The sequence below is a fragment of the Camelus bactrianus genome, chromosome 1 (assembly GCF_048773025.1).
Source record: "Camelus bactrianus isolate YW-2024 breed Bactrian camel chromosome 1, ASM4877302v1, whole genome shotgun sequence".
In the NCBI taxonomy this organism is placed as follows: Eukaryota; Metazoa; Chordata; class Mammalia; order Artiodactyla; family Camelidae; genus Camelus; species Camelus bactrianus.
This window is the reverse complement of record NC_133539.1, coordinates 79029180-79045390: the sequence shown is the minus strand read 5'-3', so window position 1 is coordinate 79045390 and position 16211 is coordinate 79029180. Positions and strand designations below refer to the sequence as shown.

The 16211-nt window shown below is 34.0% G+C and overlaps 1 non-coding gene across 1 annotated transcript; it reads right to left on the bottom strand.

Moving 5' to 3' along the window:
* Window positions 1-2775: 2775 nt before the first annotated feature.
* TRNAA-GGC (transfer RNA alanine (anticodon GGC)) lies at window positions 2776-2848 on the bottom strand. The gene has a single exon. It is a non-coding gene; the product is annotated as a tRNA-Ala (tRNA).
* Window positions 2849-16211: the final 13363 nt, after the last annotated feature.

Here is a 16211-nt window from a genome sequence, read left to right as displayed (position 1 = left end):
TTCTGAATGTAAATTGATGTCCCACAATAAACAGAACATTCAGAATTGTTTTTAAAGCTGAAATATAAATTTTAAATGCAAGAAATATTTTGAGTATTGTTATTAAATTTTACCCTATATGCATTTATTTAGATGAAAATTTTCTTCAGGAAAAAATAGTCCAAAAATTAAACAAATATCTTGTCATTACTTATTAATTCAGATTTTCCTGCCTCAGATGAAATTGCAAATAGTCAACGCTGCTTAGAATTTAAATAAACAGTAAGCCAAAATTGGCTTTATTTCATTGTCTTGCTATTATATAAAAGTATTGCCAAATGTTTGTCAGCAGATTAATGTTGTTTTAGAGCATGGGATTCAGCAATATAAAAGTGACAGATTTCATAGTTTTAAATTTTTACTGAATATGTTGACTGTGAACAAAACCTAGTTGACTGCTACAAATGTTTCGTGAGTTTTATTATTATTAACTTTAGGGATTTGGAAAGTCATTTGCTAAAGCATTAAAAATACCTGATTTGAGTTTGGAGAGATCATGCTAATATTTCAAAGCAGAAAATTTGCGTATAGATTATTTCATTCTTAATTTCAAATTTAAAGGTTGACCATAATGATATTTTAATTCAGTTTCTTTTTAATCTGTACATGTTGCTGAAAACAGCAACAAAATTAAAAAAGAAAAAATCAGCTATATGTAATACAAAAGAGGAAAACAGGATGGCACTAATCTTACAGAAAAGAAATGCTTAAACGTTGTATCTATAATATAGTCTTAGTTATTTCACCAGTTGGCCTACTTATACTGACACATATATTAATGTAATGAAAGGATTGAAAGAATATGGTTTTGCGTTCCAGCTTTAAAGACAGTACTACAGAGAAATTACTGGGATTCTTTTCTTTGGCGAGTTTCATAGAAGTATTTTCACAGGGTGAAATGATGAATGAAATTCTTAGGAAGCTGTCAAATATCATGGCAGTTCTTTGATGCTTGTTTTCTTCTGTGTTATTGGTTCAAAGTACTGGCCTTTCTCTTCATTTCTGGTAATTAGTTGTTATAGACTATCACTTTCTAAATGTGAGTGAAAATTAGATAATTTGGTTATACTTGTGAAAACATGCTCTCAAATAAATTCAATTAATGGGCACTTCCCTGCTGAGATTTTGTTATCATTCATTTAATTAGCTTGTCAAGCTTTATTGTTATGACAGTTGTTTTGGCTTTTTAGTCAATAAACCGAGGCAACTTCTCCGGCAGCCTTATACCTTTCCTGCACTTGATATATAGCATACACTTCAAATTTCCATCAGAAGTCTCTTAAGAAATCTCCTAGCGATGTGAAACATTTGGTAACCAACTTGATTATTTTTCATAAGCATTCTGATTTGATTTTATTCTGGCACTTTACCGTATTTGCATGGGGGCCAGAAATCAATTCCATCTGAAAAGAGTTGTAGCGCCTACAGACGGGAATAAACGTGTGCAGGGCAGGAGTGCCATTCTTCCTGCAGTTATACTTATGAACATTGCCATCTATCTTACATTTGCAAATCCTAAAAACTCAATTTAAAATGTGTAAGATGACCATGTTATACATTTCCAATAAGAAAATTTTATTTAGCAAGGTCTTTTGTTGCATTTAGTTTGATTTTTGTATGTCATCAACTGAGTCCAAATGACTCCTGGAAAAGAGGTGAATTTTTGAAAAGCAACAATTATATAATGGTTTTTAAGTGTAGAAATTTGAATCTCCAACAAACTTTAATTTTTTTTCCAAAAGGTAATTTTAATTTAAAAGAAGTCTGAAGTTATTAGGGACAACTATAAATCAGATAGGTAGATAATTTTTTCTTGTCAACTATTATATGTACCATATAGTATATATATATCCTATGCACTATATTATTCATAGGATATTTTTAATGGCCCTTTCAGACTCATATTTACAAATGACATTGTATACCTCCCTACATATGTACAAATGTGATAGAATTTAGTCCTCTATGGAAAGTCAAGCCAAAGTGCTAGCTGTTTTGTGTTGAAATGAATGATAACAATTATAGCTTTAAAGAAATGTGTAAAGGCATAGTAACAAAACTCAGCAGATGAAATTAAAGCAAAGGGACTATTTTTGAATGCCATTTCCAGAACTGATATCTGTATTAAATGATATGTTTAAAAGGATTTTAGTGTTTTTGATTTATCTTTCTCTGCACTCACGTCATTTAGCAAATAATGGGACATGTGTCATTTTTTTTGTAAAAAAAAAAAAAAAGAAAGAAAGCCATTGGGTTGTCACAGTTCAGCTTGCGTCTGGACAGCCATGGCTTTCATTACAAACAGGTTTATTATCATGAATAAATATCACCATGTTTTCCAAGTTGTGTTGACTATTTTTAAACTCAGAAATAATTTCTTCTCTGTTTGACACAAAAGCATTTCTAAGATAAATGTCCCCTTGCAACTTCTTTGTATTGCCCACACATGTGCTGACAGTTCTGATTTGATGGAAACAATGATATTTTATGGTCTGTTCACCTCTTGGTGAAAGCTGGGAAAGAATCTGGAGAGAAAAGTTTGGGAACTTGGATATAGTTGTTACACAGCTTGTCAGAAAAGACAGAGGAAAAGAGGGAAGAAATGATGGAGAAAAAAGGAAGAAAATTTTGCAGTTTTTAATTAATGACTTCTTGCTTCCATATAGTTTTTTTTTAATTTTTTATTTAAAAAATTTTTGTGGGGGAAGGAAGTAATTAGGTTTATTTATTTTTTAATGGAGGTACTGGGGATTGAACCCAGGACCTCATGCATGCCAAGCATGCACTCTACCACTGAGCTATACACTCCCCCTTCCACATAGTTTTTTAAGCAGAGATGTATGACAGTTATATTAAAAGAGGGCTAAGATATTTAAATAAATCCCTTTAAACCATAATCTATTGTCCTTGGAGAACAAGATTAATAATATTTAGAAAGAGGCAACAAATTTAATCCTTGATCCAAGTCTTAGTCAAATTGTGTCACTAGAAACAAACAAAATTAAAATCTAGAGAGTTATATTTCTAATTTTGTGTACTCTAATCAATAATGATCTTGGTAGAGAAGACTAAGTGAAGTATGAGCATCTGTCATCTGAATATAGCCCCAAATAAAAGTACAGTGAACAGATAGGACATCACAGAATGTCCTTTTACATGGTATGAAGATCAGTATTTCCAAACTGCTAAGCAGAAGAATTGTCATTGTGTTGGTCTCTGTGGCCATATAGAACCATCAGTACCAAATAAACTGTTCAAAAATACCTTCTAAGAATCTCACTTTCCCCAAAAGGATTCTGATGTTCGTAAGATTTGATGTTGTTTTGTAGGATTGCATTTGTTCACCACATTTTTACATTTCCTTATGTTACAGAATGTTATTTTTTGAGTTCAAAAAAAAATCCCAAATATATCTTGTAAATGTTTATTTCTAAGCAATATTCTCTAATGGAGTGCCATAATTTGAAGTACTTTCTACTGCCCACAATCCTGGAGAGTTGCCTTGAATCTCCCCTTAAACATTTCTATTTTTCTCCTAAGAATACTCATCTTCACTCTCAGAGCTGACTCCCTCTGCATTACAGGAGATCTTCCCATCCATTCCTGAACCTTCTATTTCCATGCCTTCTCCCATTATTGTTTAGGCCTTCTTCTTCAAGGGTGTGGAATTTGTGGGGAAAGTCTTAAGGTGATTTAAATAAGTGGTGCTTCAGGCACTTTAGAAGCTTGGGACCATCAATCAAGCAATGAGAGGAATTTTTAGGTAGCCATTCACTCAGCAAGGAGTACCCAAGATGTGCCAGATCACGTGCTGGGTGTTGAACACGAGCCAACTGTACAACTTACTCAGTAACATACAACTATTGCCACGCTAGGAATAGGTTTAAACACTTCAACTACTCAGATCACCTTTTGTGCTATCCATTATACCAAATCACTGTGATGTGTACACTATCTTGTTCTATCCATTTGATACATCTCAAAATAGTAAACATAAAACAACATTTGTTTAGTTTACAGCAATATTAGTTGAATTCTATTGAGCAAGTCTATTAACAAAGGCAAGTCTATATTAATCCTCCCCAATTATAAATATGGCCATACCTGATGTCACTCTACATTAGGCCTAAATAAATCATGGACTATGAAATAATCAGATTAAAGCTCATCTGATCCAACCACTTAACTGATTCCTTAACCCTCTACTACAATCCTAATATGTGGTTGTGAACCCTATTATTGCACAATACCATGGGTCTGAAATTCTAAAGCAGCTGCCTACATTTGGGACCATTTGGAATTTCTTCCTTATGTTGATCTACTGTTCTTTTTTTTTTTTCACCTTAAGGGTCCTAAAATCTCCATCATCTGACTTCCTTTTAAATATTTTAAGACAGCTATTATATCTTCCATAAGTCATTTTCTTCCCAAAGGAAAATTTTCTATTTTCAATACACCGTTCTGAATACTGTTTTCTGAGTATCGTCTGAAACATGCTTTCTTAGGAAACATGATGTCTAGAGTTGAACATAATAAACACTTCAAGTATAGGTTGATCTTTGCTTAATAGAGCACCGCTATTGAATTCCTCATTGTAGAAACTTTTTAAAAATATAATCTACGAGAAGATTGCCTTCTTTGGTGGTCAGTCGTAGCACACAAATAATTCAGATTGAGACCAACTCGCTACTAAAACTCCTTAAAATTTTACACAAATAACCGTTAAGCAAATTCTACCTTCATCCCATCCTTGATAATTTGAGTTTTACTTCATCTTTCAGAAGTTGAACACAAATTCCACCTCATTAGATTCAGCATGTTGTTCTAGGCTATGAAGATCTTTCTATCCATCTGAGAGGAATGAAATCAATTAAAGTGATAAACATCCTTTCTCTCTCTACCCATTAACAAAAAACCCTATGCAGAATCACGGTGAGGACAGAACTCTGAAGTTACAGTAATAGACGTAGTATATAAAGTTCTGAAACCAGCAACACTGGCATTTGTTGAGCACTTACTATATTCCAGATTCTGTATCACACCCCGCAACGAACCACTACATACCACTCTCAAAGAACCTATCAACAGTTGCGGAAATACTTTTTCATTAATTCATTCTTCCCAAGGTACTTATTAAAGATCTATTACATGTGAGTCACTGAGCTCTTTGTAAGGGATAGAAAAGGGACTAAAATATAGCCTTTGTTGATCTATTACTATCAACTAAATGATTAATTCTTCATTTTGTCTACACACATATCTCGAGGCTTTATCAGATAAGTTTGAAGAATCTATTTTCTTTCCTTTAAAATATCTGAATGACATCATAGTCATCTTTAGTTAGAAAATTGGAATAATCACTCCAGACCTTCTATTTAAAGATTTCCAAGTTGCTGGAGCTTATGTTAAATAATGGAAGATATCACAAAAAAAGAATATGGTTCTGTTACTTTCCCCAATTTTTACACTAACCATATGTCATACTTAAAGTGCTGATTTCGGTCGGGCAAGTATACTCTGCAAATAGGATTGCTTAGTAGAAAAAGTAATTCATGGACAAGGTAAAAAGTCCAAATAAGATAAAATATTTTACAGTGAAAAGTAAACATCTCTTTCACTTCAGATCCCAATTCCTTAGCCCCCTTCCCCAGAGACACTGACACTTACTCATTTGTATATGTATATATATATATATTTCTACAAACATTCCATTCACATATGAACATGTGCAAATGTGTATTCTCTATTATGTAAGTGGAGGGCATTGTATGCATATATTCTTAACCCATCTGAAAATTCTCCATGGGAGCACACATGTCTGCTTTACAAGATAATTCGAGTAAATAAAATATGTCTCAATTTATCCATGAATCCAAACTATTCTAATCAAAATTACAGCAGAGTATATTTGGTTGGTTTGTTTGCTTTCAGAATTTAGATGAGTAAAGGTCAAGAATGATCAAGATCATTTTGAAGCAAAAGACGAGCAACTACTTTACCTACCATATTTCAAGAGTTATTATTAAGCTGTTGTAATTAAAACACTGTAGTATCAATTCAGAAAGAGACAAGTGGAGAATAGCCATGAACTCATAAACAGGCCTATGAAAAAGGAGGAATTTGGTGAATACTAGAGTAACATTACACATCAAGAGGAAAGGAAAACTCTTCAGCTAAAACTGGCTAAAAATTTTCCATCTAAATGATAGAAAATTATCTCTATGTCATACTACAAAAATTAATCCCACATAAATTAAAAATATAAACATGAAAAGCAAATTTTAAATGTTTAGAAGAACATGTAAGAAAATACTGTCATGTCTTTGAAGTGGGGAAGAATTTATTAAATAAGAAATAAAACAACATAAACCATAAAAGAAAGGACAAGAAATTTTTTAAAATCTCAGTACATCAGATAATAAGATTTTGTTGATGATGCCAAGTATATCCTGAAAATAAATGTTTATGACACATATAGTAAGAATATGTGTTAAGAATAAAAAAATGACAACACACAAGAAAATGGAGCTGATTAAATATTGTGATTTGAAAACATGCCTTTGTTTCTTCACTCTCAATAATCCTCACAAAAGTATAAGAGAGATTAAAAAATACATAAATCCATTACAACAGAAGAGTAGAAGAGATTACAGATTAGGATTTCTAAAAAGTTTTTAGAAGATAAGAATTAGATATACTAAATGATATTAAGGAAATAATGCAACTTGTAAATGACAACATAAATCAAAATTAGAAAAGTTAAAAGGCACTTTAATAAAACTCGAGAATGATAAATAAAAGAAGCAATGATTTTAAAAGTGAAGATTAAATTGAAAAATACACAAGACCAAAGAATCCTACAAGAAACTTTAAAGATGCCTAAAGAGAAATAAAAGGTATAAAGGAGGAAAAGTCCAAAAGTAAAAAAGATAAAAAGGAAGAAGAAAAAGGACTCAAATGTAAATGAGAAATAAGTAGACAAAGAAGACTCAACAGATGTGTTTCTGGAATCTTCTAAAAAGAAAAACAAACCAGAGAACAAAATAAATACAATGGAAACTATAATTCTAAAAGTTTTCTCAATATAGAAAAAGATTTGAAATTATATTTGAAAGAATCCACTGAGTATCTGACAAAACTGATTTAAAAATGACCAAGAGTAAGACATATTCTCGTAAGATTATTGAATATCAAAGAAAAACACTTCTTAGGTTATTTATACCCAGGCCAAAAGATCAAGTCTTTTATAATGGAGAATCTCATAATATAATTAATCACCACACTTTTTGAAAATAATGCTTTATGCCAGAAAAAAAATCAAGTAGCATATGTAAGATGCTCAAGGAAAGAGAATGGGACTCAGTGATTTTTATATTCAGCCATAAACTAACTTTACTTAAGATACAAATATGAAGGTCATAGACAAAATGTTAATGACATTTGGGAGCTCAGGGAATATTGTTCCCATGAATATTTTCTGAGAAATTTACCAGAAAATGACCTTCAGACAAACAGAAAAATGACACTGATGTAAGGACTGATGATGAACATCATTATATTTACTCAAAGAGCTATGACCAAATGAAGGTTATAAGGTGGAGAGGACATTATACAATGGCTTTGACAATGAAGACATAGCACAAATGTAAAAAATGTGAGGAGAATAGGGAAACATGTAAAACTTTTAATTACTTTCAGTAATCATATTGGTGTTGGTTATAGTGTGATTACTACACTGAAACTTTGCATAATGAGGGATACAGCAAATGAGAAGCACTGTGCTGTGCTAATTCTGTCATCTCCAGTGCTTTAGAGAACCAGCAATATTAATGTAGAAGAAAAGATATTCTGATGCAAGATAGAGGAGGTTAAGTGAAAATCTTGTGGTTTGGATTTTAAAGTGCAAGTATCAGAATATATGCTAAAAAAATTTATGCAAACAATGACCAAGCTAGTAACAATGAGCATCTCCAGGGTTCAGACTGTGGTCTTGAAATAACATTCCCTAGTTTAAAATGCACACCACACATAGAGAGATAGACAGACAGAAAGAGAGAGATAAGGAGAGATCTGGGGAACAACTGTACGAGATGAATTTGGAACATCCTGTCAATGGCAATACATATACCAAAAGGACTCAGGAGGCAAAATGAAGAAGATCTCACTATCTAAAGACGGGACAGCTTGAGGATCAATAAGGATAATTTCAATTGATTGGAACAAATTAAATTAAAATCTGTAAGTCAATAATGCAAAAAAAAAAAAAAAAAAACCTAAAAAACCTCTTCTGTCACTTACGGAGGATAACTGGGTAACTAGAATTCAACTCATTCTTCTGAAAACTGATAAATAAAAAGAAGCATTAGAGAATTTGTCCCACCATTCTCTATGAACTATATAACTAAGTAGCCAAATAGTAGATGAAGGGAATTTACCCTTTATAGAAATATTTTGACTAATAAAAGAAGGAATCATTGAATCAGAATTTCATCCTTCCTCACTTCTGATGAACTAATGAATCTAGTTATTCAGCATCAATGACTGGTATCATAAAAACAGAAACAACCAGTCATTAGGTGCCTCTGGATGGAAATACACACCACCAGCTCTGAAGCAGTCTTGCACCCCAAAATAAACCTGCATCTGATGCAGTCTGTAGGTCCAACTATCAAGAAATACATAGGACAAAGGAGCAGGTTAAAATAAATCATGCAGATAAAATCAGCAAAATTCGTACTACAGGAAATTTTATCAGTTAAATTTCCTGTTTTTTTCAATGAATGCATTGCAAGGAAAAAATATGGTGAGATAATATGTAGATTAAAAGAAACTTACAAAAACTGGGGGAAAAATACTGCTTAGGGAAGTACGCTTGGGTGAAAAAAATTGTAAAGAAAAGCAAGATGGTTAACAAGCACCCAGGATGGTAATAATTTAAAAGAGAGGAAAGATGGTATTGAGAAGGTGCATGTGGAGGACTTTTGGGATGGTTTTCAAAGTTCTATTTCTTAATCTGCTTTTCTCCAGAGTATTTTTCTTGCAATGATGTATGAAACCAAACATTTATTTCGTGAGGTTCTTCTGTACCTGTGTTATAACTTGCAATAAAATTAAAAGAATTGTAATAAAAGAGATTGTACATGAAAATGTTTCAGACTTACTGGATATGAGTTTAGTAAATGAAAGGGCCTACCAACTGCTCAGAATAACAGATGGGAAAAACTTCTTTTCAAGACATACAGTCATGAAATGTCAGGGCACCCAAAGAAAAGAAAAGTTTTTAAAGATTCCAGAGAGAAAGAAAAGGGGTTCTCAATATCCACTCTGGAAACTGGAAGACATTGAATAAATGCCTTCACATTTTTAGGGGAAATGATGATCAACTTAGAATTTTATATCTAAACCAAATATTAGTCCAGTGTATCAGTCCAAGAAGATAGAGATCCAGGAGATGGAGACAGAGAACAGCCCAGACAACTGCTCAGAAGACCAGAGAACAGCTAGTCCCGCTCAGTGTGACACAGGTCACCCAGGTAGAGACATCTCTAAAATAAAATTGAAACTGGTAGAATGTTGATGTGTTTTGTCATGTGAAAAAAAATGTTATTTGTATGGATTTTTTAATTCCTTTGCTGAGTTAGAAGGATGTAGAAAACTAAGCAACAAGCAAAATGATCATTATTAATACAGAGAAAAACAAAATGTACTGTAAGAAATGGAATGTAATCCTTGAACATGTATTTGTGTACATGAATGGAAGTACACTTAAGGGATAATTCTTAAAAGTAGCAAGGTTGGATCAAAAAATATTTTCTCTTTTTTGACTATTTCCTGATTGATTTTCAAAGACGTTATACAAATTTACACTCCCATCAACAGTGTATTAGAGTACATTTTTCTCTCCACTCTGCCGAAAATGTAATTATCACTTTTTTATCTTCTCCATTTTAATACAAATGGAATATCATTATTGAATTAGTTTGCATTTTTAAATTGAAGTAAAGCATCTTTTATGTTTATAAGCCATTGTATTTCTTTTTATATTAAATGTCTTCCTTTGTATATTTTTTCTATTTGTTTATTAACCTCTTCTTGTGGAATTATAAGAGCTCTCCAGATAAATAAAATCCGTACTTTTTGTCATGTGTGTTGTAAATAATTTTGCTCAATTTTCCTTTGAATTTTATGTTATTTTGTGCTGGGCAGAAATGTTTGTGCTTTTTTTTTTTAAATGTATTAGTGTTTACTTTGTTTTCTGGATTTGTGTCTTGCTTAGAAAGATGTTTCCCATTCCAAGATTTTTTAAAATTTGCTCATATTTTCTCTGTATAGACAACCTCATTGTTTAAAGTTAAATTTTTGATCCATCTGAAATTTCTACGGACATGACAAGTAAGGAGGAATTCAGTTTTATTTTTTCCCAGATAAGTCAAGATTTTAATATATTTCAGACCTGAGTAAAATGAATTTTGTTTTATAGTAAAGCTGAGAACTTCTTATTTTCACTCAGTGAAATCTACAAGACCGCAGACAAGAAAGATGCTAACTAAACCACATGTGAATTGTTACTGCCTCTGCCTATCTTCTCACATGCCTATGACTGCAACCGACCTGCTCCCTTAGTATGAGACATCTAGTAGGAAACTCCCAAGGGATTTAAAACTATCCAGCTAGTGAAGGGAAGGTCCTCTGACTTACGATCCAAGTCTGCACGTGGGTTTCTGTCCTGAGGCTTGAGGTTATAAAGTATAATCACATCTACAGACCCTATTTCCTAACTGCCACTCACTATTAAACTACTTTAAAAATAACAAGTTTGCTGAGCCCTATTATCAGAAGAAAATGAACAGTAAGAAAAGAACTATGATGGGTAAGCATTTTGATCTAGGTTGAAGTCAGGAAAGAGCAACAACAAAAGTACACCTTCACCTGCCCCTGGGTTTACAGACCTAACCAAATGCCTGATAGATGCTACCATAGGATGCCAGGGATTTCTACCAAGTAGGGTATTTTAAAGACAATAGTGGTAGTCTTGATAACTTTAAGGTACCCTACTTGATGGTCTTGAGTTTCTTCCTAAATTGTACAGCAATAGAATAGACAGTCCTCTAATCACATTTTCTCCTGCTGCTGAGAAAGATCTAATTTATTTGCTTAATTTTGTTATCCATTGCCCAAGGTGTCTATTCCATCTTTGATTCTCTGGCCATCATTTTTTGAGGTTGATTCTTGGGACGCACACTTGGCTACATGACTTATTACTATGCCTTTTTACTCTATGCTTCAAGGAGCCTAAGAACAGCTATGAAAGAAAGAAAAAGAAAGAAAGAACTAAAAGGAAGTAATAAAAGAAAGGCTCCACATTAATTAGAGCTGGAGAGTATCTAATGGAAGTTACTTTTGTTCAGATTTCCATGAAGGCTTTTAGCAAAGATAAATGAGCCCGTGCCATGAAGCTGTGTATGTTTTAAAAAGTGATAAAAGGTTAATTGGGTACTGTGTGAGCAAGACTATGTATAGAAGAACACTTTAATTGATGGTCAAAGTATAGTTAATATTCACATATCTTATGTCTACAACAGGTTGCCATTCCACACAAAGCTTACACAAAGTTTTGGGAGACAAAACAAAAGAGCTTAGCAATGTGTGCATAGTTTACAATAAAACATTTTGGGGACATTAGATGGGAGAGGGGAAGGGGAAAAAGCTGGGATGCCCAGCAGATGTGAAAAGATGTGTTAAGGAGGGAAAAGTAAAATTGTATTTTTCCTCTAGCAACCAAACGGTTCTTTGAATAATAACCACATGTTTGTTCCAAGGGCTGTAAAACCATGGAGAAAGATTGAGGACCCCAATAATGAGAGCTAGAGCTGAAGGAATCATTATTTACAGAAAAAAAAAAAATCTTAAGAGGGAAGAAGCAGTCATTAAGATAATACTCATCAATAAGAGTCAATCTTATCAATTTCCCCTTGCATTTTCCCCACAGCTTAAATTCTGTGTTACACAATGATTTCTTCCCCTGTCCTAAGTCAGAAACTTCCTTTTACCAAAACCAAGAAATATAAAACTACAGATTTGTATACATTTGACATGGAAGTAACTAATATCATCCACCAGAAAATATTATGTCTTTTCTTTGCTATGTAGACCAGCAAAATAGTAAAGTGGAGAGATGAATTGAGACTCACAAGATTGTTTTTCTCTTGTGAGGATTCAGCCTTGAAAATCTTGGCCAAATCATCAGACTACTCTTCTGTACATTAGATAAAAAGACGCATCAAGTTGCATTTACCCAGCTAAGGTGACTCCATTGCAAAGGCTACCTTCTACCTAGTAGAGCCTCTATACAAAAGAATATCTCATTGCAAATCCTGAGTTTCTTGAGTTCCTCCCTCACTTCTCCCGTCCTCTCTGACCCCCAAACTTTCTTTTATTTGCAAACTTGTTTGTCCTTTCTCCTTGGATGTACAACCTAGTCTTTGTCACTTTGCCTTTACTCCTGAGTATGTTTTCATTACTGTTGCTATAGCAACACATTCATAGAGACCCCTTGTAGTAAAACCTCTTCCAATTACACTATGTTTCCAGGGATCTCCTTTCATGCAGCTCATATCTATCTCATCTGCATTCTCTTTATTAATCCTCAGTGCCATTTTATAGTTCTTATTCTCAATCACTCTGATCTGGATGTTAAAATAGCCTTTTACATGGTATCTAAAACACTGTATGACCCCGCTGTTGTTTGCATCACTAAGTTTCTTTATCGTCTTCCCCAAAAGCCTGAACTTCAACCACAAAGAAATTTCTTTAATTTCCTCAAATGCATTGTGCTCTTGGTCTCTCTTCTCTGGGTCTTTGCACAGACACCTCCATCTCCCTGCTCTTTGCTTGGCCAACTCAAAGTCATCCCCCAGGACTCAGTTCAGATGGCACATCCTCTGGTCTTTGTGACTTCTAGGCTAGGTAAAAACTGGCTCTCTCTTTTATCTCTGCCACAACATGAGTCATACTTTGTCTGGTTCTCTGGATCCTCCTCAAGGCTGTAAACTCCTTGAAGTCAGGGACTATGTTCTTTGCAGTTATACTCCTTGTGATTACTGCTCCTTTCAGATTTGGGGAATGAAAATGACACATACTATCCCTGAAAATGTCTTGACTTTTCTCCTCCATGATTTTTCACATGCTGTTCTTTTTGCCGGAATTTTATCCCTCAAAATCAAGACTCCCTCCAGCCCTCTGCACATGCCTTGGTCTGTTATAATCTTGCTTATTCTTCTAGGTCAGACTCCGATGTTCTGTCTCTCATGAACATTCTCATATCAGACCCACTGACTGATCCAGTTTATATCCTAACTGGATAACATGAATCACACACTGCTTTATAATGAATTCAGCCCCTGTTTTTTCTCTCAAAAGAGATAGATTAAAAATATGGACTATGTCTTATAATATTTGTATTCTCTGTTATCTATCAAAGTGTTCTGCATAGAGTCAGTGCTTAATATGTACTAAATGAATTATTGTACAATAAATTTCCAAAGCTATGAATTTTTCTGTGTTTTCTCTAGAAAATGTTCAGTAGAGGTGCTTTTCCCACTGTGACTTTCTTAATCTTTCCTATTACAACAAGGAAGTATATGATTTATTTCTACATATTTCCCTTACCAGACCACAACAGAAATCCTTCTGAGGACGGTGGGAGCAATAGAAGCACGTGAATAATTCTGTTGGGTACAGGTGAAATTTAGAATTCACACCACTTCAGCTGATGTTTCAAAGGCTCTGAGATCTCCAGTGGAAACTTTTCTCTCTTCTACCTAAAAGCAATGTGGAGTTGTGCTGTTTCTCATGTTTTCTCTCATCACTAACATGACCAAAGCCCAACCACATATCCTTCAATACCACAATTCAAATCAGACATTATTAGTGAAATCTTTTCTGCTTTCTCTAAGTAGGGCACATCCTCTTCCAGCCCTGTACACACAATACTATTTTTGTATCTCTCTTATGACAGTCATCTCTGCCGCATATTTTTGTGAATATTTATACCCAAGTCTTGTATCCCTTTTGAAGTGTGAGTTCCCAGAGAGCAGAATTTGTGCCTGATTTTTGCCATTCCCCTTTGCCCATAGAAAATGCCTTACATGTATATATTGGTTCTGAAGCTTATATTGTCTGTTAAATGGTACATTATACATATATAAAGATTGTGTGTATGAATATGATATGTACATACAGTGCACGTATTTATATCCTTAGAGTAGAACTAATATCTATATTAAGCCAATCTGATCACCACTGTAAAAATGAGAGAATCAGTTAATGTTATTAGAGCCTAAATTACTGTACCAAACATATTTTGATGCCATAATTTTCCCTCTTAAGATGTAAAAAGAATCTCAAATAGAATTTTAATCATATGTATTAGAGGTTATTTCATTCCAAAGACTTCCCTGATCCCCAAAGAAACCTTGGCTTTTTTATTATAATTCCATAGCAGTAATTACAGAATATTGTAACTGCCCACTCATTTAACTGCTTTGTCTTTGATTTCCTTGGGGGCAGGGACTATATCACCATATTGACTTTTGCTCACACTGCTTAGGCTGTGGTGGGCAGAATAATGTTCCCCTTCCCCCAACCTGCCCCTATCAAAGATGTCCATGTCCTAATACCAAGAACCTGTACATATGATACCTAGTACGGCAAAGGTAACTTTGCATGTGTGACTAAGTTATGAATTTGGAAATGCAGAGACTATCCTGGATGATCCAGGAAGGATCTAAATGCAATCCCAAAAGTCCTTATGAATGAAAGCCAGAGCTAGGAAAGTCAGGAGAAGACAGGGCAAAAGAAGCACAGGTTGGGCCAATACAAATGGTAGCTTTGAAGATGGAAGAGTGATACAAGCCAAGGAATACGAGGGGCCTCTAGATGCTGGAAAAGGCAACAAAACAGAGTCCCCCCAGAGCCTCCAGAAAGAACACACCTTGATTTTAGCCCAGTGAGATCCATTTCATACTTCTGATTTCCAGAAGTGTACAATTACGTGTTGGTTTAACCCACCAATTTTGTGGCAATATATTACAGCAGCAATATAAAACATATGCAATAGCCAACACATAGCAGGTGATTCATAAACATTTAGTCACTAAAAGAACCGTAAGATATTAGGCCTGAAAAAATGTCTGCCAGAATTAATGGATGTGGGTAACACAGAGAGAAGGGAAGGTGAGGAAGAATTACCCAATACTAATTAAAGGTGGGCCGATGAGAGAGGTGCTGGGAAATAAAAACAAAAACAAAAAACAACAAATATTCCCCATTTTCTGACTTAGGTAACTAAATGGATAATATTACATATGTAAAGAAAGAAAGGTTATCCTCTTAGTTTTGGACATGTTTGGAATTAGGGTCACCATGGAACAACCAGATGGAGATATCTAGGAGACAATGGAAAATTTGGTCCAGAAACTCAGAGGAGCTCTGATGTAACCCAACAGCCTTGGAATATGAGGTTAGAATAGCAAAATAGCTGGAGACAAAACTAGAAAGGCAGCATGATGTTTCTTAAATGCCAAGGGAAGCCAAGTCCAACTCATTAGGAGGTTGGGATGGGCACTGACGGTATTTGAACTGGGAAATGAAGTAATCAAACTGATGCTTTAGGAAGATTAATGTGGTGGTCTTATGTAAAATAGACAGGTAGAAGGGAAGACTTAAGACAGCAATACCATGTAGACTTTACAGATCACTTTCAAAGATACTTTCTTATTTTATGCTCACAGCAATCTTGTGAGGCAGGTAGGACAAAGCATTATCAAAGGGCAACTTTTTTGTTGTATCATCATAAAACCAGTTGTATCATATTGATGATTATTTCAACCTACTTTTAAAGCTTTCCATATAATTTGCAATATGTTCAATTTCTTACTACTCTAATCAGTGTGTTAGGGTTCTTGGTGAAATTCCTAGCTCCTAATATTCAGAATCCATTCATCACTAAAAAATCAACAGAAATGAATGAATATCATCCATATCAAATATTTTAATTCTTACATAAACCAAATCATCCTGAGGGGGAGGGGGAGAACATTGTATTATTATAAATAGAATAACAAAATATTGCTGTAAAATGAGTTGGATCAGGTGCTTTTATCACAAATAAC